Source organism: Rana temporaria, chromosome 9, assembly GCF_905171775.1.
Source record: "Rana temporaria chromosome 9, aRanTem1.1, whole genome shotgun sequence".
Lineage (NCBI taxonomy): Eukaryota > Metazoa > Chordata > Amphibia > Anura > Ranidae > Rana > Rana temporaria.
Genome location: NC_053497.1, coordinates 169396283 through 169417677, shown reverse-complemented (window position 1 = coordinate 169417677; position 21395 = coordinate 169396283). Strand labels below are relative to the sequence as shown.

Sequence of the window (21395 nt, the reverse complement as noted above, 5' to 3'; positions counted from 1 at the left end):
ACAATTTATTGTCCTGGAATGAATGCGCCCAGGACAGTCCTGCAAAATGCGGGACTGTCCCGGGCAATCCGGTACACGTGGTCAGTGCCGACGTCACTTCCTGTACATCGAGTGACGTCGGACTTGGATCACTATAGCGCGTGCACCCGCTCGGCCATAATAATAAAGTTCATCGCGCCGGAAATTGTGGCGCGATGGAGAACGCTAAAAAAAAGGAATTTTTTGCCTTCCAATGTAGCGCCTCGCCTGCAATCTTGTGATTGCACAGACGTGGTGCTACCCGCACTGCACTGTGCCCGGCGCCGGGCACAGTGCACATAAGGACCATTTTTGTTTTTTGTCTTTTCTTAAAGGGACATTTTTTTTTTACTGACTGGGGGAGGGGGGGGGGGGCGGCGCCCGGGCGCCCTCTATGAACGGGCCGCCACTGGTGGTCACCCTAGTTAGCCCAGGGCCAATCATTCATTTTTTGCTCTTTGACACAATGATGAATATTGCAAGACAGGTAGAAACTGCAAAAATGTTGCCGGGTCAGTAAAACTTCCGATAGCGCCGTTGATGTACATGACTCCCCCATACCGAGGACATGACATTACTGGGATGTAATCCAATGTAAATGTGCTGTATTTATGCATAACCAAAGAATTCCATTTTCATGAAGGTCAAATATTGCTGAACGGATTTGTCTTTCTCCAACTAATTCTCAGTGCTGCCTTGTTAAAAAGTGGGGGCCCCGACAAGCACCCTCCAGATCTGAGGTGCATACTGATACAATGAAAAGTGACTTGCAACATCCCTAAAAACACGGAGACCCAAGTCGATGAGACAAACATGCACGGTGACACACACAGAGGTTCATGCACAATTTGAACGACACGCAATAGGTTCATCCAAAAAAAGAAAAAAAAACACGTAACAAATTCCAGCATGAAATGGCACACATTCATAGAACAACACACATACAAAAAAAAAAGAAAAAAAAAAGCTGTATATAGAAAAAAAACACACAGAGCTCTGTGCAAACGCCCACACAGACATTGAAATGCACCGGCTCACAGCAGTAAAATGCTTCTATACAAGTATATAATCCACCCACACACAGCAGTGCAGCCTGCAGAACATAGAGGCACTGTACTGTATAGACACATAAGGAAACAGCACCGTATAGGCACACAGCACACAGAACACATACAGGTACACACTCACTCACTCCACTGACAGCTGGAGCTGGGGAAATGTAGGGCTGTTGCCCGTGGCAACCAATCCCCTCCTCTAGCCTGCACAGGAAGACCTAAAGTCGACCGGTTTCGTTGGGCAAAGACAATCTGTATCCATAAACCCATACCTCCACCTAATGTGCTTTTTTAAATTTGCATATGTCGATAGGTATCTTAAGACTTATAGCCTGAGCGCGTACCAGTGTATGCATATGCAGATATTAAATGTGCACAAGGCATGGACTTTACGCACCACGTAACAGAGTTTGTATTCTGCAACAAGCAAAGCCCTCATTAATTTATGTATCAATCTGTTCGATGCCATATGGTTCGCTGTGGATGTTAAATTCTTTAGAATCGCATAATTAGAAGCGTTGTATAATAGGCGGAAAAAATAAATTGTAGAGACCATCGATAGTCCTTTCTTAGAGGTCTAGGGTCAACCAGTCCTTTCCTAGGGGTCTAGGGTTAACCAGTCCTTCCTTAGAGGTCTAGGGTCAACCAGTCCTTTCTTAGAGGTCTAGGGTCAACCAGTCCTTTCTTAGAGGTCTAGGGTCAACCAGTCCTTTCTTAGAGGTCTAGGGTCAACCAGTCCTTTCTTAGAGGTCTAGGGTCAACCAGTCCTTTCTTAGAGGTCTAGGGTCAACCAGTTCTTTCTTAGGGGTCTAGGGTTAACCAGTCCTTTCTTTAGAGGTCTAGGGTCAACCAGTCCTTTCTTAAAGGTCTAGGGTCAACCAGTCCTTTCTTAGAGGTCTAGGGTCAACCAGTCCTTTCTTAGAGGTCTAGGGTCAACCAGTCCTTTCTTAGAGGTCCAGGGTCAACCAGTCCTTTCTTAGAGGTCCAGGGTCAATCAGTCCTTTCTTAGGGGTCTAGGGTCAACCAGTCCTTTATAAGAGGTCCATGGTCAACCTAAAGATCCTCTTAGAAGGAACCTGTGCATATCTGTCCTATAATATCCTTTTAGTCAAGCTGCCCTGCAGTAGATGAGGAACTACAACTCTCAGCCTTAGGGTTATAGTTCTTCATCAGCTAGAGCAACGCCATACAGGAGATGGAGGTAGGTGGTCTAGGAGGATCTTCAAATGCCATGCCAAAGTTTGTGTAGGGTCTCCTCCTTCTGGGGCCCATCAAGCTTCGTACACAGATATAAAATAACTGATCGATGATAGGTCAACTGACGGACACACAGGCTTCACTGATGGGCAGTTCCTCTAAAACTCATATTACAGATCGGTTTCTGTACATCTCAAGGTATTCGGTATTCCTGTTGGAGCTCCCAACTCTGCCCACCTGCACTATTGAGTCTCACTCTTAGGGCTGCATTCCGAAAAGTGAATGAAACTCCTAGCAAGGAACTTGTGATTTTATCACACTGACCTTTACAGGTAGGCAGTTCTGGAACTATCTCAAGATAGAGAGCTGGGGGACGCGGTCTACACCGGAGATGGACACATTTATCCCCACTCGAAGATCTCCTCCAGTCTGGTATTGGAGTCAAGGAACAGGAGCTCCAAGAACAGCAACCTTAAAAAAAAAACTAGGTGCCAAGTGGCAGTTTCTTAGGCGACCCAGGTCCCTGGATTTGTCCACACCAAAGCTACACAAAACTATGGAATGTGGAAACTATGCATGGTGAGAGAAAGACTTACTGGCACCCTAGCAATTACTTGGCTCCCTAGAAATCTGGCTTAATTGCACACACAAGTGACGCACACAGAGGTACACAGAGACTCAGTTACGCACATCCAGGTACACAGCAGATACTCTCTCACCTCAAAACTCAGCGTATCTTTCAGTTTCCATCAAATTTCATGTTCAAGACCTTGACTAGGCCCAAGCTGTGGATGGCGAACCCCAAACACAAAGTGAGGTAGGGTGTGGAGAAATGGGGTGAAGGATGAGAGGGATGTTGGGAGGTCTGAGGTGCAAAGCAAAGCACAGGTAGAAGGCCGGCAGGGTGCAGCGCAGGACATGCAAGCCGTGCAGTGTTGCGTGCAGGATTTGCAGCGTCCCCCACAAGACGGAGGGTCCAGCATGAGAGGGATGTGGGGATCTGGGGTTATGCAGTGCAAGGTGTGCACTGCAGGGCATGCAATGCAGGATGACACAGGCATGCAGCAGAGCAGCGGGTGCAGTGCAGGGCAGCCAGCCTGGATTGAGCAGGGCAGCGTAAGAAGCATGTGCGGTGCAGGCGAAGATGTGCGGGATCTGCAGGGCGTGCAGGGTAAGAGGCCTCCACGTTACCCAGCTCCCAGGACCAGCTCGAGCTGCATCCTTCCGTATTCACAGGGATGTCACTGTGAGCGTGGTAACCAGGCAACTGTGTGCACGCCTCCTCCTATCACAGGGACACGCACGGGGGGACTGCTTAACTACTTCGCCGACAGCGAGAGATGGAGGGTTAAGAAAGAAGAGGGAATAAGAGGAGGATGACACAAGAAATAAAAAAAATAAAAAAATCTAAAAAAATAGCAGGAAAGATGTATGGGGTGGAAAATGTGGATGGTAATGAGAGTAAATGGAGGTAGAGGACAGGTGAAAGCAATTTAGGCAGAGAGGGTGATGGGAAGAGGGTGGAAAAGGCACAGAATGGGGTGGAGAGATGGACAGGTAGAGAGGGAAAGAAGCAGAGAAATAAAAAAAGGGGAAATGGGAGATTTGGAGAGAAGAGAGTTGAGCTGTGCAAGCAATCTCACTGTTACTAAGCAACTGTGCGCGTACCCTGTCCTATCACAGGCAGACCTCTTAACTCCTTCCATACACACTGCGAGAGAGAGCGCGAGTGACATACACTGTGCAGGGATGACGAGGAAACAGGGTGACAGGCACACAGGGGACCTGGGGGCAGAGGAGGAAGAGAGAGTGAAGAGGACAGACAGGAAGTGGAAAAGAAGAGAGAGCAAGAGGGGGGTATAGGGGTGAAGAAGAGAGTGAAAGGGAGTAAAGAAATGGGAGAGAGGAGGAGAGAGAGAGAAAAAGGCAGAGAGAGACAGAGGGAGAGCGAAAGGGAGAGAGACAGAGAGAGAGACAGAGAGAGAGACAGAGAGAGAGACAGAGAGAGAGACAGAGAGAGACAGAGACAGAGAGAGACAGAGACAGAGACAGAGAGAGAGAGAGAGAGGGGGGGGTAGAGAGACAGAGAGAGAGGGGAGAAAGAAACAGAGAGAGAGGGGGGAGAGAGAGACAGGCAGAGAGACAGAGAGAGGAGAGAGAGACAGGCAGAGAGAGGGGAGAGAGACAGACAGACAGAAAGGGTAGAGAGAGGGGGGATAGAGAGACAGATAGAAAGAGAGAGAGATGGGAGAGAGACAGAGAGAAGGAGAGAGAGTGGAAGTATGAGAGAGGGTATGAGAGAGAGGGAACACGAGGAAGAGAGAGTGGTAGTAAAATAGAGAAAAGGAGAGGGTATAAGAAAGAGTATATGAGGAAAAGAGAGAGAGGGAGGGAGGAAAGAGATGGGAGAGAGAAAGAGAGGCCGAGGGAGAGAGAGTGTGGCGGTATAAAGAGGGAGAGAGTGGGTTTGAGATAGAGTGGGTATGAGGAAGGGGAAGAGAGAGCATATGTGAGGAAGAAAGGGGTTACGAAGAAGAGAAAGGCAGAGAATGTGCCAGGGAGGTATGAGGAAAAGAGATAGAGGAAAGAGAGAGAGAGAGAGAGAGAGAGAGAGAGAGAGAGAGAGAGAGAGAGAGAGGATATAAAAACTAGAGGAAAAATAAGGAAGAGAGAGGAGGGACAAAAAGGAACAGCCAAGGAAGAGAGCAAGGGGGGAGAGGCGAGTGGGAGAGAGAAGATGTAAGGAAGAGAGAGAACAGTAGTGTAAGGGAGGCTATGGGAGAGAGGGGATCTAAGAAAAAGAGAGAGAGAATGTGAGGAAGAGAAAGACAGTGGTAGTATAAGAGAGAGGGTATGAGAAAGAATGGATATGAGGAAGAGAGAGAGAGAGAAGAAACAAGAAATGGGAAAAAAGTTGTGTGTGAGAGAGAGTAAGAGAGAGAGAGAGAGAGAGAGAGAGAGAGAGAGAGAGAGGTAGTATAAAAGAGAGGGGGGCATTAGAGAGGGTGAGAGAGTGGATTTAAGGGAGAGAGAGCAGATGTGATGAAGAAAAAGGGTATAAAAAAAGAGGAAGACATAGAATGTGCCAGGGCAGTATGAGAAAAATAGAGAGCTAGAGGGAAAAACGAGAGAGAGAGAGAGAGAGAGAGACGGGCAAGGGAAGAGAGGGGAGTGGGAGAGAGAAGGTGTAAGGAAGAGAGAGAGAGAGAGAGAGAGAGAGAGAGAGCAGTAGTGTAGGGCAGAGGGTGGCTATGGGAGAGAGAGTGTATCTAAGAAAGAGAGAGGGGATATGAGGAAGAGAGAGAAAGAGAGAGAGAGGAGGATAAAAAGGAGAGAGCGAGAGAGAAAGAGAGTGAGTGGGGAGAAATTAAAGAGAGAGAAAGAATAGGAAAAGAGAGAGAAAGAATAGGAAAAGAGAGAGAGAGAGGGAGTTGAAGACGGAGATGGGATAAGGGAGAGCAAGGATATGAAGAAAGAGGGGGGATTAAAGGAAAAGATAGAAGGTATGAAGAAGAAAAAGTGAGAGAAGGTATGTCATACAGAGAGAGGATAAGACAGAGAGAGAGAGAGAGAGAGAGAAGATAAGGAAAAGTGAGAGAGAGCATAAGGAAGAGAAAGAGAGGATAGGGAAAAGAGAAAGGAAATACAAGAGAGTGAGAAAGGGGGGGGGGGGGGTAAGAAAGTGAGTGAGAAATTATATAAAGCCAGGTGTGGAGGGGGATAAGGGGAAAAGGGGGAGATTGAGTGAGCATGTGGAAAACAGATATAGAGGTTGAAGGAGAGAAAGAAAGAAATAGAGATATGCGAGATGTGGAAGAGAGAAGATAAAGAGGATAAATAGAGAAAAGGGGTGTGGATGAGACAAATAGGATTAAAAAAATAGAGAGGAGAGGGATAGAGGATGTGGAAGAGAGAGAAGGAGAGGGAAAGAGAGGGAAAGGTTGTGGAAGATAGAGATAGAGGATATGGTAAAGAGAGATAAGGAATAAGGAAAGGAGAGGAAGGATAAGGATGAAAGGAATAGAGGATGAGAGAGAGAGAGAGAGAGAGAGAGAGAGAGAGAGAGAGAGAGAGAGAGAGAGAGAGAGAGAGAGAGGGATGTGGAAAAGTTAGCAGATAAGAAAAGAGAGAGAGAAGGAATTTGGAAGAATTGGGTGGGGGGGCAGAGGAAGAGAATGAAAAAGAGGGAGTATGCGGAAAAGGGAAAGAGAAGATGTAAGGAAAGGAGACAGTATTAAAAAGTAAAAAAAGTTGAGGTATTGACCTGGGGAAGATAAAGCAAGAGAGGGTGTAAGGAGGAGTGGGTGTAAGGAAGAGAGGGTATAAGGAGGAGAGGGTGTAAGGAGGAGTGGGCGTAAGGAGGAGAGGGTGTAAGGAGGAGTGGGTGTAAGGAGGAGTGGGTGTAAGGAAGAGTGAGTGTAAGGAAGAGTGGGTGTAAGGAGGAGAGGGTGTAAGGAGGAGAGGGTGTAAGGAAGAGTGGGTGTAAGGAAGAGAGGGTATAAGGAGGAGAGGGTGTAAGGAGGAGTGGGTGTAAGGAGGAGAGGGTGTAAGGAGGAGTGGGTGTAAGGAGGAGTGGGTGTAAGGAAGAGTGAGTGTAAGGAAGAGTGGGTGTAAGGAGGAGAGGGTGTAAGGAGGAGAGGGTGTAAGGAAGAGTGGGTGTAAGGAAGAGTGGGTGTAAGGAGGAGTGGGTGTAAGGAAGAGAGGGTGTAAGGAAGAGAGGGTGTAAGGAGGAGAGGGTATAAGGAGGAGAGGGTGTAAGGAGGAGTGGGTGTAAGGAAGAGAGGGTATAAGGAGGAGAGGGTGTAAGGAGGAGTGGGTGTAAGGAAGAGTGGGTGTAAGGAGGAGAGGGTGTAAGGAGGAGAGGGTGTAAGGAAGAGTGGGTGTAAGGAAGAGTGGGTGTAAGGAGGAGTGGGTGTAAGGAAGAGTGGGTGTAAGGAGGAGAGGGTGTAAGGAGGAGTGGGTGTAAGGAAGAGTGGGTGTAAGGAAGAGTGGGTGTAAGGAGGAGAGGTTGTAAGGAGGAGTGGGTGTAAGGAAGAGTGAGTGTAAGGAAGAGTGGGTGTAAGGAAGAGTGAGTGTAAGGAAGAGTGGGTGTAAGGAGGAGAGGGTGTAAGGAAGAGAGGGTGTAAGGAAGAGTGGGTGTAAGGAAGAGAGGGTATAAGGAGGAGAGGGTGTAAGGAAGAGTGGGTGTAAGGAAGAGAGGGTATAAGGAGGAGAGGGTGTAAGGAGGAGAGGGTGTAAGGAATAGTGGGTGTAAGGAGGAGTGGGTGTAAGGAGGAGAGGGTGTAAGGAAGAGTGGGTGTAAGGAGGAGAGGGTGTAAGGAAGAGTGGGTGTAAGGAAGAGAGGGTATAAGGAGGAGAGGGTGTAAGGAAGAGTGGGTGTAAGGAAGAGAGGGTATAAGGAGGAGAGGGTGTAAGGAAGAGTGGGTGTAAGGAAGAGAGGGTATAAGGAGGAGAGGGTGTAAGGAAGAGAGGGTGTAAGGAAGAGAGGGTGTAAGGAGGAGAGGGTGTAAGGAAGAGTGGGTGTAAGGAAGAGAGGGTGTAAGGAGGAGAGGGTGTAAGGAAGAGTGGGTGTAAGGAGGAGAGGGTGTAAGGAAGAGTGGGTGTAAGGAAGAGAGGGTATAAGGAGGAGAGGGTGTAAGGAAGAGTGGGTGTAAGGAAGAGAGGGTATAAGGAAGAGAGGGTGTAAGGAGGAGTGGGTGTAAGGAAGAGCGGGTGTAAGGAAGAGTGGGTGTAAGGAAGAGAGGGTATAAGGAGGAGAGGGTGTAAGGAAGAGTGGGTGTAAGGAAGAGAGGGTATAAGGAAGAGAGGGTGTAAGGAAGAGTGGGTGTAAGGAAGAGAGGGTATAAGGAGGAGAGGGTGTAAGGAAGAGTGGGTGTAAGGAAGAGAGGGTATAAGGAGGAGAGGGTGTAAGGAAGAGAGGGTGTAAGGAAGAGTGGGTGTAAGGAAGAGAGGGTGTAAGGAAGAGTGGGTGTAAGGAAGAGTGGGTGTAAGGAAGAGCGGGTGTAAGGAAGAGTGGGTGTAAGGAGGAGAGGGTGTAAGGAAGAGTGGGTGTAAGGAAGAGTGAATGTAAGGAAGAGTGGGTGAAGGAAGAGAGAAGATGTGTGGAAAAGAGAGAGAGAGAGTATGAAAAGGAGAAAGTGAGGTAGGTAGGAGGAAGGGAGAAAGGACGAGGAAGACAGAGAAGATGTGAGGAAATGAGAGAATGAGATGGTATGAGAAAAGGAAATAACGAGGATGTGAAAAGGAGAGAGAAGGTGTGAGAGAGTAATAAAAGAAGACGGGGAAGGGTTAAGGGTAGGAAAATAGAGAGGAGCGGTTTGGGTAAAGAGAAGAGAAGAGAAGAAAAAAAAGCCCATTCACATCTTTGCTTCTGGCTGCTGTATAATATGTGAGTTTTTTTACCGCAGGTAAACACAAGGACAGTCACAAATAAATTGGTGCTTGTGAAGGCAATTCAGCTCACTGCACTATTTTTACAGTAATGTGTGTGAAGGAGACCCCTAGGAGTTAATGAGTGTGGTGAGGTACAAACGTGTCCTCAGTGAGCATCAGCAGGGGACCATCATCCCTTTCATTAACATAAATCAAAGAAGATTGGGGACATTTCAGGTACCATACAAAAACATCAATATTTGTTAAAATTCACAATATTTATTTTTACCAATAAAAACAATTTTATATTATGAAAAAACATCACAACATAAAGTGTAATTCTTGTGGTCAGAAAATGGCTTCACATAAACACTTCTACTGGGACATGTTTCGCCTCTGCGGCTTTCTTGGGTTTTCACAAAGCTTCTGTCAACTTCCTATGCCAATACATATTTTTGTGGAGATTCTATGTGGATATTGTAAGCTTTATGTAATTAACTCTTCCTGAGGAAGCTGCAGAGGTGAAACATGTTGGAGAAGAAGCGTTTACGTGAAGCAAATTTCTGACCGCGAAAATGTATACTTGATGTTGTGATGTTTTTCATAATGGAAAGTTGTTTTTATTGAAAAAAATAAATATTGTTAATTTTAACAAACATTGTGTTATAATGTCCCAGCGGGCGCAGTCACGGAGGACAGGACCGGGTTGCGAGTGCACCGGCGGCGGCGCGCTCGCGACCCATGGCTGGGCATCTCAAAGGGGACGTACTTGTACGTCCATGCGCCCAGCCGTGCCATTTTGCCGACATAAAAAGTCGCGCGGTGGTCCTTAACCGGTCAATAGTGCCGTCGTACGTCTTGTACGTCACCGCGTTCTTGGCGTTCGGAATTTTCGACCACATTTGTGCAACTGTGTGTATGCAAGACAAGTTTGAGCGAACATCCGTCGGGAAAAAAAATCCACGGTTTTGTTGTCGGAATTTCCGATCGTGTGTACGCGGCATAACAGTGTGGGAAAATAGAGCAGATGAAAGAAAGAGATTGAGTAGATTACCGATAGAAATGTGTTTGGCATTACAAACTAAGGAGAGGTAAGTTTTAAAGGAAATAAAAGGAAAGAAAACTGGTTAACAAGTAACAGTAATTAAAATGAAAGGAGAGGAAGAAAATTAAATTGTGCGAGATTCTAAAGAAAAGAAAAAGAAGCACAGCAAGGAAGCCAGGAGTAACATATGAGATCCTGAATCATACTGGAGGTTACAGCTACATCCCTGTCATGTTGTTTCAATTGTGAAGTTGCATTGTTATGCCCTGTACACACGATCGTTTTTTCCATCGGAATAAACTCAAGACGGGTTTTCCGTTCAAGCTGTCTTGCATACAAACGGTCACACCAAATTCCGACCGTCAAGAACGCGGTGACGTACAACACGTACGACGAGCCAGGAAAAATGAAGTTTAATGCTTCCGAGCATGCGTCGACTTGATTCTGAGCATGCGTGTTTTTTCCTCCGTCGGAGTTCCCTCTAAGTCCGTCGGAATTTCCGACGGAAAAAGTCAGATGGGGCACACACACGGTCGGAATATCCAATGAAAAAATTCCGTCTGACTTTTTTCATCGGAACTTCCGATCGTGTGTACGAGGCATTAGAAATGAATCCATCAGCCACTATATATGCCCAGGCAGAATGACATAAAAACTAATGACCACCAATGAAACATCACCATAGAAGTGTAAAGCCTCGTAAACACGATCGGATTTTCCGACGGGAAAAGTGTGATGGCAGGATGTTGTACCGTATTTTCTGGCGTATGAGACGACCCCCTAATTTTCCAGCCAAAATGTTGGTTTTGGGATATACTCACCGTATAAGACTACCCCCTTTCCTACTAGTCATGCCTCGCCTCACGGTGCCACCATTACATGCCAGACTATGCCCCATTACATGCCAGACTGTGCCCCATTACATGCCAGACTGTGCCCCATTAAATGCCAGCACTGTGCCCCATTACATGACCAGACCTGCCCCATTACATGACCAGACTGTGCCCCATTACATGCCAGACCTGCCCCATTACATGACCAGACTGTGCCCCATTACATGCCAGACCTGCCCCATTACATGACCAAACTGTGCCCCATTACATGCCAGACCTGCCCCATCACATGCCAGACCTGCCCCATCACATAACCAGACCGTGCCCCATTACATGCCAGACCTGCCCCATTACATGACCAGACCGTGCCCCATTACATGACCAGACCTGCCCCATTACATGAACAGACCGTGCCCCATTACATGACCAGACCGTACCCCATTACATGACCAGACCATACCCCATTACATGACCAGACCGTACCCCATTACATGACCAGACCTGCCCTTACCTTATCCCATGCGAATCGCGGCCGTGTAACCTAACATCTTACCTTACCAAAATCGCGGCCGTAGGATTTTTCAAAAGCCGCGCCTCCGACGTCTTCTGTTCCGTGATAGGCGGAACATTCAGCTTCCCAGGAGGCACTGTGTTCAGTGTTCGCCTATCACGGAGGCCCTCTCGTCCGAGGATGAGAGGGCCTCCGTGATAGGCGGACACTAAACACAGGACGAGAGGCCCACGTGATAGGCGGACACTGAACACAGTGCCTCCTGGGAAGATGATTGTTTCCGCCTATCACGGAACAGAAGACGTCGGAGGCGCGGCTTTTGAAAAATCGTACGGCCGCGATTCTGGTAAGGTAACATTAGATTGAGGCTCATTTTGTGAAGGGGAATCGGGTGTTTTTTTTAAATCTAAGCAGTACTTACCGTTTTAGAGATCGATTTTCTCCGCCGCTTCCGGGTATGGGCTGCGGGACTGGGCGTTCCTATTTGATTGACAGTCTTCTGACAGGCTCCCGACGGTCGCATACATCGCGTCACGATTTTTCGAAAGTAGCCGAACGTTGGTGCGCAGGCGCCGTATAGAGCCGCACCGACGTTCGGCTTCTTTCGGCTACTCGTGACGCGATGTATGCGACTGTCGGAAGACTGTCAACTATGTTGTTTTTTAACGACGTAAAAAACCCACGCATGCTCAGAAGCGAGTTATGAGACGGGAGCGCCCGTTCTGGTAAAACTAGCATTCATAATGGAGTAAGCACATTCATCACGCTGTAACAGACAGAAAAGCGTGAATCGTCTTTTACGAACACGCAATCAGAAAAAGCAGCCCAAAGGCGAATGGAACTTCCCCTTTATTGTGCCGTTGCACGTGTTGTACGTCACCGCGCTTTGCTAGATCATTTTTTTTAAAACGATGGTGTGTGGGCAAAGTTGGAAAAAGGTATTTTTTTCTACATGCCGAAAAATGATAGTGTGTACGCGGCATTACTCCCATGCTTCTGGCGAGTGGACAGAATAGGGACACCCGGGGACAGTGGAAGCGATAGGGAAAGGTTCCAGTGTCTACCTCTTCAGAAAGCCCCCACTTTTTGGTAAGACCGGCCAAGCCACACTTTGCTCCTCATGAGAGACACTGGGCTAGATTCAGCAAGAATTTACGCCGGCGTATCTATAGATACGCCGCGTAAATTCAAAGCTGCAACGGCGTATCTTCTTTCTGTATTCAGAAAGCAAGATACCCCGAAATTAGGCTAAGATCCGACTGGCGCAAGTCTCTTACGCCGTCGTATCTTAGGGTGCATATTTACGCTGGCCGCTAGGTGGCGCTGCCGTCGATTTCAGCGTAGAATATGCAAATGAGCTGGATACGCCGATTCAGAAACGTACGTGCGCCCAGCGGATTTTTTTTAACGTCGTTTGCGGAAGGCTTTTTCCGGCGTAACGTTACTCCTGCTATATGAGGCATAGCCAGTATGGATGTCGTTCCCGCATCGAATTTTTAAAATGTTACGTTGTTTGCGCAAGTCGTTCACGAATAGGGCTTTGCGTAAATTACGTTCACGTCGAAAGCATTGACTATTTGCGACGTGCGTGAGAAACGTCATTTACATAAAACACGCCCACCTCTTGACAATTTGAATTTGGCGCGCTTACGCCGGTAGATTTACGGAGCAAGTGCTTTGTGAATACTGCACTTGCCCGTCTAAGTTGCGGAGGCGTAGCGCAAATACGATACGCTACGCCCGCATAAACTTACGTCCCCCTACCTGAATCTAGCCCACTGTTGGCATCTAGGAGTCAGGGCTGTCTTAATTTGAGGGCACACCTGGGCACTGCCCAAAGGCCCCGGCTGCATGGGGGGCCCCTGCAGTTTCCCCAAAGCAGTTGGTCCTTGAGCCCACGCTGCCCTGAAATTGGGGGCCCCATGATGGCACTGAGAGTGATAGATACACAGGGGAGGCAGTCTGCCTCCTACCTACTTGATGTCTGTTTACCTGCACTGTCATTATTGTAGGGGCCCCAGAGTATTACCTTACCCAGGGGCCCATGATGCTATTAAGAGGGCCCTGCTAGGAGTCTTCTGTCCGCTGATTATCTACTGCTCAGTTGTAAGTGGCCCCGGACGGGTGAGCTACTGTTGGACTTGCTGTTACAATACAACATTCTTTGCATTGTGTTTTTTGCCTGCCACATGACGCCGCACCTACCCAACAAGAGTTTCCTCTGTAAACTAATTGCAAGTGACGTGCCCTATCCTTGAGCCGCGGGCACACTATCTGGGTATACAGCCATTTTAATACATGGGTAGAAAGTATATCAACTGCCTTTCCTACCAGCAGGAGGGAGGAAAAACAATTTACACATTATCCAGAGAATCAGAGACGCTTGTTTTCAATCAGAGACCAGCACTGAGGGAGAAGAACAAAAATCACAATCACACCGTGCTGATCTACTATGCAGAACCAACAGCTAGCATATATAATAAGCAAATATGGCTACCGCCTTGCATATTCAAAGAGAATATATATATATATATATATATATATATATATATATATATATATATATACACACACACACACACACACACACACACACAGTATCTCACAAAAGTAAGTACACCCCTCACATTTTTGTAAATATTTTATTCTATCTTTTCACGTGACAACACTGAAGAAATTACACTTTGCTACAATGTTGTGTAGTGAGTGTACAGCTTGTATAACAGTGTACATTTGCTGTCCCCTAGAAATAACTCAACACACAGCCATTAACCACTTAAGCCCCGGACCAAAATGCAGCTAAAGGCCCAGGCCAGGTTTTGGGATTCCGCACTGCGTCGCTTTAACTGACAATTGCGCGGTCGTGCGACGTGGCTCCCAAACAAAATTGGCGTCCTTTTTTTCTCACAGATAGAGCTTTCTTTTGGTGGTATTTGATCACCTCGGCGGTTTTTATTTTTAGCGCTATAAACAAAAATGGAGCGACAGTTTTGAAAAAAATTCAATATTTTTTACTTTTTGTTATAATAAATATCCCCCAAAAATATATAAAAAAAAATGTTTCCCTCAGTTTAGGCCGATACGTATTCATCTACATATTTTTGGTAAAAAAAAAATCACAATAAGCGTTTATCGGTTGGTTTGCGCAAAATTTATAGCGTTTACAAAATAGGGGATAGTTTTATTGCATTTTTATTATTTTTTTTTTTTTTACTACTAATGGCGGCGATCAGCGATTTTTTTCCGTGACTGCGACATTATGGCGGACACTTCGGACAATTTTGACACATTTTTGGGACCATTGTCATTTTCACAGCAAAAAATGCATTTAAATTGCATTGTTTATTGTGAAAATGACAGTTGCAGTTTGGGAGTTAACCACAGGGGGCGCTGTAGGAGTTATGTTTCACCTAGTGTGTGTTTACAACAGTAGGGGGGTGTGGCTGTAGGACTGACGTCATCGATTGTGTCTCCCCTATAAAAGGGATCACACGATCGATGCAGCCGCCACAGTAAAGCACGGGGAAGCCGTGTTTACATACAGCTCTCCCCGTTCTTCAGCTCCGGGGAGCGATCACGAGGGGGCGGCTAGAAACGAATAGCCGCGCCCTCATCCCGGATCGCTCCCCGACGATTTCCGACCGCTAAGTTAAGTGGTTAACGTCTAAACCGCTGGCAACAAAAGTGAGTACACCCCTAAGTGAAAATGTCCAAATTGGGTCCAAAGTGTCATAATTTTGTGAGGCCACCATTATTTTCCAGCACTGCTTTAATGCCGCGTACACACGATAGTTTTTCGGCATGAAAGAAAACATTGTTTTTCAGCACGTCCAAAAAACGTTGTTTTTCCAACTTCATCATTAAAAACGAGGTTGCCCACACACCATAGTTTTTGAAAAATTATGAACAAAGCGCGGTGACGTACAACACGTAAGACGGCACTCTAAAGGGGAAGTTCTATTCGCCTTTGGGCTGCTTTAGCCGATTCCGTGTTAGTAAAAGACGATTCACGCTTTTCTGTCTGTTACAGTGTGATGAATGTGCTTACTCCATTATGAACGATAGTTTTACCAGAACCAGCGCTCCCGTCTCATAACTTGCTTCTGAGCATGCGCGGGTTTAAAACTTCGTTTTAGCCCACACACGATAATTTTTACAACCTGAAAAACGACATTTTTTAAAAAGGACGTGAAAAATGATCGTGTGTACGCGGAATAACCCTCTTGGGCATGGAGTTCACCAGAGCTTCACAGGTTGCCACTGGAGTCCTCTTCCACTCCTCATCTTTAGAAGAGGCTTCCTTCTGGGACGACAGCCATGCAGACCAATTTGATGCAGTGTGCGGCGTATGGTCTGAGCACTGACAGGCTGACCCCCCACCCCTTCAACCTCTGCTGCAAAGCTGGCAGCACTCATACGTCTATTTCCCAAAGACAATCTCTGGATATGACGCAGATCACGTTCACTCAACTTCTTTGGTGGACCATGGTGAGGTCTGTTCTGAGTGGAAACCGTCCTGGTAAACCGCTGTATGGTCTTGGCCATTGGTCGGACCATCAGTCAGCTTCATCGGTTAAAGCGGTGGTTCACCCTTAGAGGGCACTTTTCCCCCTTAGATTCCTGCTCGTTTTCTCTAGGGGAATCGGCAATTTGTTTTAAAATATGTGCAGTACTTACCCGTTTACGAGATGCATCCTCTCCGTCGCTTCCGGGTATGGGTCTTCGGGAATGGGCGTTCCTTCTTGATTGACAGTCTTCCGAGAGGCTTCCGACGGTCGCATCCATCGCGTCACGATTTTCCGAAAGAAACCGAACGTCGGTGCGCAGGCGCAGTATACAGCCGCACCGACGTTCGGCTTCTTTCGGCTACGAGTGACGCGATGGATGCGACCGTCGGAAGCCTCTCGGAAGAATGTCAATCAAGAAGGAACGCCCGCTCCCGAAGACCCATACCCGGAAGCGACGGAAGAAGATGCAGCTCGAAAACGGGTAAGTACTGCTCATATTTTAATACAAATAGCCGATTCCCCTAGACCGAACGAGCAGGAATCTAAGGGGAGAAAATTTTTTTTTTTAGAAATGGGTGAACTCCCGCTTTAACCTATGACAACGATCCTTCAGAACGTTGTCCTCTGGTTAACCGATCGTGTGTACGAGGCTTTAGAGCGATAACACCAAATTTAACACTCCTGCTCCCCATTCACACCTGAGACCTTGTAACACCAAAGAGTCTCATGACACCAGGGAGGGAAAATGGCTAATTGGGCCCAATTTGGACATTTTCACTTAGGGGTGTACTCACTTTTGCTGCCAGCGGTTTAGACATTAATGGCTGTGTGTTGAGTTATTTTGAGGGGACAGCAAATTTACACTGTTATACAAGCTGTACACTCACTACACAACATTGTAGCAAAGTGTCATTTCTTCAGTGTTGTCACGTGAAAAGAGAATAAAATATTTACAAAAATGTGAGGGTGTACTCACTTTTGTGAGATACTGTATGGCCCGGATTCACAAAGCACTTACGCCGACATATCTCGAGATACGCCGCGTAAATATGCGCCGTCGTATCTATGCGCTGTGCCCACAATCTGAGATACGCCTGAAAATAGGCTTCATTCGACCAACGTAACTTTCCTACACCGGCGTATCGTGGGCGCATATTTACGCCGGGCGCATTTGCCGCTCCCATTCATTTTCTATGCACATATGCAAATGAGGGAAATACGCCGATTCACGAACGTACTTGCGCCCGGCGCATTATATACGCGGTTTGCGCAAGTCGTATGTCCGGCGTAAAGTTATTCCCCATATAGGAGGCGCAACCCATGCAAAGGTATGGACCAGGGAACACAAGCCGTCGTATCTTTTGTCGTTTACGTTGTACGCGAATATGACTAGGCATAGGTTACGTTCACGTCGTAGGCAGTGATCCGGCGTATCTTAGGGAGTAGTTCCGACGTGATTCTGTGCATGCGTACTAGGATGCGGCCACGGGACGGCGCATGCGCCGTTCATTTTAAGTACTTCTATGGCGCTTGCCCAATCATTTGCATGGGGTCACGCCTCATTAGCATGGCTCACGCCCACTTCCACCTACGCTAGCTCATGCCGAGGAAACCCAGCGTATCTTTAAGAGCGAGTGCTTTGTGAATCCAGTGCTTGCCTCTGTGCACTGCGTCGGCGTAGCGCCCGCATAAATATGCGCTGATGTATGTGAATCTGGGCCAATATATATATATATATATATATATATATATATATATATATATATATATATATATATATATATATATATATATATAATGGGCTAGATTCAGAAAGAATTTACGCCGGCGTATCTATTGATACGCCGCGCAAATTCAAATCTGCGCCGGCGTATCTTCTTTCTGTATTCAGAAAGCAAGATACGCCGAAATTAGGCTAAGATCCGACTGGGATAAGTCTCTTACGCCGTTGTATCTTAGTTGCATATTTACGCTGGCCGCTTGGTGGCGCTGCCGTCGATTTCAGCGTTGAATGAGCTGAATACGCCGATTCAGAAACGTACGTGCGCCCGGCGGATTTTTTGATGTCGTTTGCGTAAGGCTTTTTCTGGCGTAACGTTACCCCTGCTATATGAGGCATAGCCAATGTTAAGTATGGACGTCGTTCCCACGTCGAATTTTGAAAATTTTACGTCGTTTGCGCAAGTTGTTCGCGAATAGGGCTTTGCGTAAATTACGTTCACGTCGAAAGCATTGACTATTTGCGACGTGATTAGGAGCATGCGCACTGGGATACGTTCACGGCTGGCGCATGCGCCGTTCGTGAGAAACGTCATTTACGTGGGGTCATATTTTATTTACATAAAACACGCCCACCTCTTGACAATTTATATTAGGTGCGCTTACGCCGGCAGATTTACGCTACGCCGCCGCAACTTACGGAGCAAGTGCTTTGTGAATACTGCACTTGCCTCTCTAAATTGTGGCGGCGTAGCGTAAATAACATACGCTACGCCCGCACAAACTTACGGCGGGCTTTATGAATCTAGCTCATAATATTTAGTATATACCTAATAGTTTATAAATACCCTGACATTCTGGCAGGATCAACAGGTAATTTCTGTACTAGCAGATATTTTCTTAGCCTGAAAGAAAACGAATGCAGCCACCACGTATAAGGACTGATGAGCTGCATTATATTACATTTTTATACTTTGGCTTAGATATCCTTAAAATAAAAAATTGCACTAAAGTAAATGCAGGGTCCATTTATAATAAAGCACCACAAATAAAATGCTCAGCGAAAGAAAATAAAACATCAGAATTAAAATGTAAACTGAAATAACATTTAAATGAAAATGTACATGTTTTTGAAGCCCTCTTACTTCATTCACACCTGAACGTTTTCTTGTGAACTTGCACAAAATCACATGATTTCACATGCATGGGAAAACCTTGTGTTAGGCTTGCAGTGCCATTCATTGGTAATGACACCTCAAACGTAGCAAGCAGGCGCGCATTTTTCGAGCGGAAACACGTGCAACAAACACATCAAACCACGCAGTTAAAAAAAGAACACGTGAAACTACACTATCAAAAAGCTGCATGAGATACCTTGATGCGTTTGTTGCAGTGAAATCAATAGGTTGCCTTAAAAGTGCAGTGCAAAAAATCGAAAGCGCGTGATGCCCGCCATCGCACATCATAAAATGAGCACATGAAATGGTGGCTGGTGCTTCTTTACACTGGGTCGTTGGTGGAGGAATTATAATACATGTGTTTTTTAGACCGTACAGGACTTTTTGGCACTTTATCGGCACTTTAACCACTTCAGCCCCGGACCATTTTGCTGGTCAATGACCGGGCCACTTTTTGCGATTCGGTATTGCGTCGCTTTAACCACTTCAGCACCAGACCATATTGCTGGTCAATGACCGGGCCATTTTTTGCGATTCTGCACTGCGTCGCTTTAACGGACAATTGTGTGGTCGTGCGACGTGGTTCCCAAACAAAATTGGCGTCCTTTTTTTCCCCACAAATAGAGTTTTCTTTTGGTGGTATTTGATCACCTCTGCGGTTTTTATTGCGCTATAAACAATAATAGAGCGACAATTTTGAAAAAAAATGAATATTTTTTACTTTTTGCTATAATAAATATCCCCCAAAAATATATATATATAAAAAAAAATTTCCTTAGTTTAGGCCGATACGTATTCCTCTACATAGTTTTCCTTAAAAAAACCCGCAATAAGCGTTCATTGATTGGTTTGCGCAAAAGTTATAGCGTTTACAAAATAGGGGATAGTTTTATGGCATTTTTATTAGTATATTTTTTTTTTTTACTAGTAATGGCGGCAATCTGTGATTTTTATCGGTACTGCGACATTATGGCGGACACATCGGACACTTTTGACACATTTTTGGGACCATTGGTATTTTTATAGCGATCAGTGCATTGATTACTGTAAAAATGTCACTGGCAGGGGTTAACACTAGGGGTTAAAAATGTTCCCTGGGTGTGTTCTAACTGAAGGGGGGGGGGGACTGACTAGGGGAAATGACAGATCGCTGTTCATACATTGTATGAACAGACGATCAGTCATTTCTCCCCCTGAAAAAAAACGGGAGCTGTGTGTTTACACACACAGCTCCCGGTTCTCTCTCTGTAACGAGCGATCGCGGGTGCCCGGTGGTGATCACGCCCGCCGGGCACTCGCATCAGCACCAGGGGCGAGCAGGGGGCGAGTGCGCGCCCCTAGTGGCCGCAATGCAAAATCACGTAATATTACGTGATTTTGCACAGCCGAGCCGACCTGCTGCCGTAAAACTACGGTGGGCGGTCAGCAAGTGGTTAAGCACTTTTACACATACCATATATACTTTATTTTTATTTTTCAATTATACGCTTATTGGGATTTGTTTTTGCAAAAAGATGTAGCAGTATACATATTGGCCTAAATTAATGAGGAAATTAGATTTTTTTTTACATTGGATATGTTTTATAGCAGAAAGTAAAATATATATTATATACTGTATATATATATATATATATATATATATATATATATATATATATATATATATATATATATATATATACTGTGTGTGTGTGTGTGTATATATATATATATATATATATATATATATATATATTTTTTTTTTTCATTTTGGTCTTTAAATACACACATTTTATTTGGGTACAGCGTTGTATAACCATGCAATTGTCAGTTAAAGTAACGTAGTGCTGTATTGCAAAAAATGGCCCAGTCAAGAAGGGGGGGGGGGGGGGGAGTAAATCTTCCTGAGGTCAAGGGGTTCTAATTGTTGCACTTTGTGATTCACTGTTGCACACTGATTGTGTGGTGCTGCAGGAATTCATCTTTATAGTTCCATAGGGACACTATTCAGAGAACAATTTGCATTTTCTCAATCAATGCAAAGCAGGAGCGGCCGGTCCATTAGGGGTGCAGGGGCACTGCCCCCCTGCCGGACTCATACTTTTTTTTTTTGCAAGACACATGATTAGAGCCTGAGGCTCTAATTGGCTTGGAAAAGGTTGGGCTTGGGGTGCACTGCGCCCTGAACCCACCCACTTGTGACAATAGCGAATTAAAATTCACTATTGTCTTCCGGCTTCTCCAGAAGACATGACAGGAGGTGAATCGGGTTGGCCTGGGGGAGAAGGCGAGGAAGCCATGGACCGTCACCATGAAGGGGTGAGTGTAGGGGACCATTACCATGGAAAGGCTGAGGGTGGGAGGGACCGTCACGTGGAGGGGCTGAGTGCAGGGGATCGTAACCGTGGAAAGGCTGAGTGCGGGAGGGACGTCACCGCGGAAGGGTGAGTGCAGGGGACGTCACCGTGGAGGGGTGAGTGCTGGAAGGGACCGTCACCGTAGAGGGGTGAGTGCTGGAAGAGATCGTCACCGTGGAGGGGTGAGTGCGAGGGACCGCCACCGTAGAAAGGCAGAGTGCAAGAGGCCATCACCGTGGAGGGGCTGAGTGCGGGGGACCGCCACCGTGGAGGAGCTGAGTACAGGGAAACGTCACTGTGAAAAGAATCAGTGCGGGGGACCATCACCGTGGAGGGGCTAAATGAGGGGGACTATCACCATGGAGGGGCTGAGTGCGGGGGACCGTCACCGCGGAGGGGCTGAGTGCGGGGGACCGTCACCGCGGAGGGGCTGAGTGCGGGGGACCGTCACCGCGGAGGGGCTGAGTGCGGGGGACAGTCACCGCGGAGGGGCTGAGTGCGGGGGACCGTCACAGCGGAGGGGCTGAGTGCGGGGGACCGTCACCGCGGAGGGGCTGAGTGCGGGGGACCGTCACCGCGGAGGGGCTGAGTGCGGGGGACCGTCACCGCGGAGGGGCTGAGTG

The 21395-nt window shown here is 46.7% G+C and overlaps 1 protein-coding gene across 5 annotated transcripts in view; it reads right to left on the bottom strand.

The window, feature by feature from the left end:
• Positions 1-21395, bottom strand: part of SYNGAP1 (synaptic Ras GTPase activating protein 1) — a 469079-nt gene that overhangs the window by 256674 nt on the left and 191010 nt on the right. Inside the window, exon 1 of one of the 5 annotated variants that reach the window (XM_040324979.1) lies at positions 2990-4040. The exons of the other annotated variants lie outside the window; for them this stretch is intronic. The gene's annotated coding sequence lies outside the window, so the exon portion shown is untranslated. Of the gene's footprint in view, positions 1-2989; positions 4041-21395 lie in introns of those variants that run through there. 5 annotated transcript variants of the gene reach the window in all.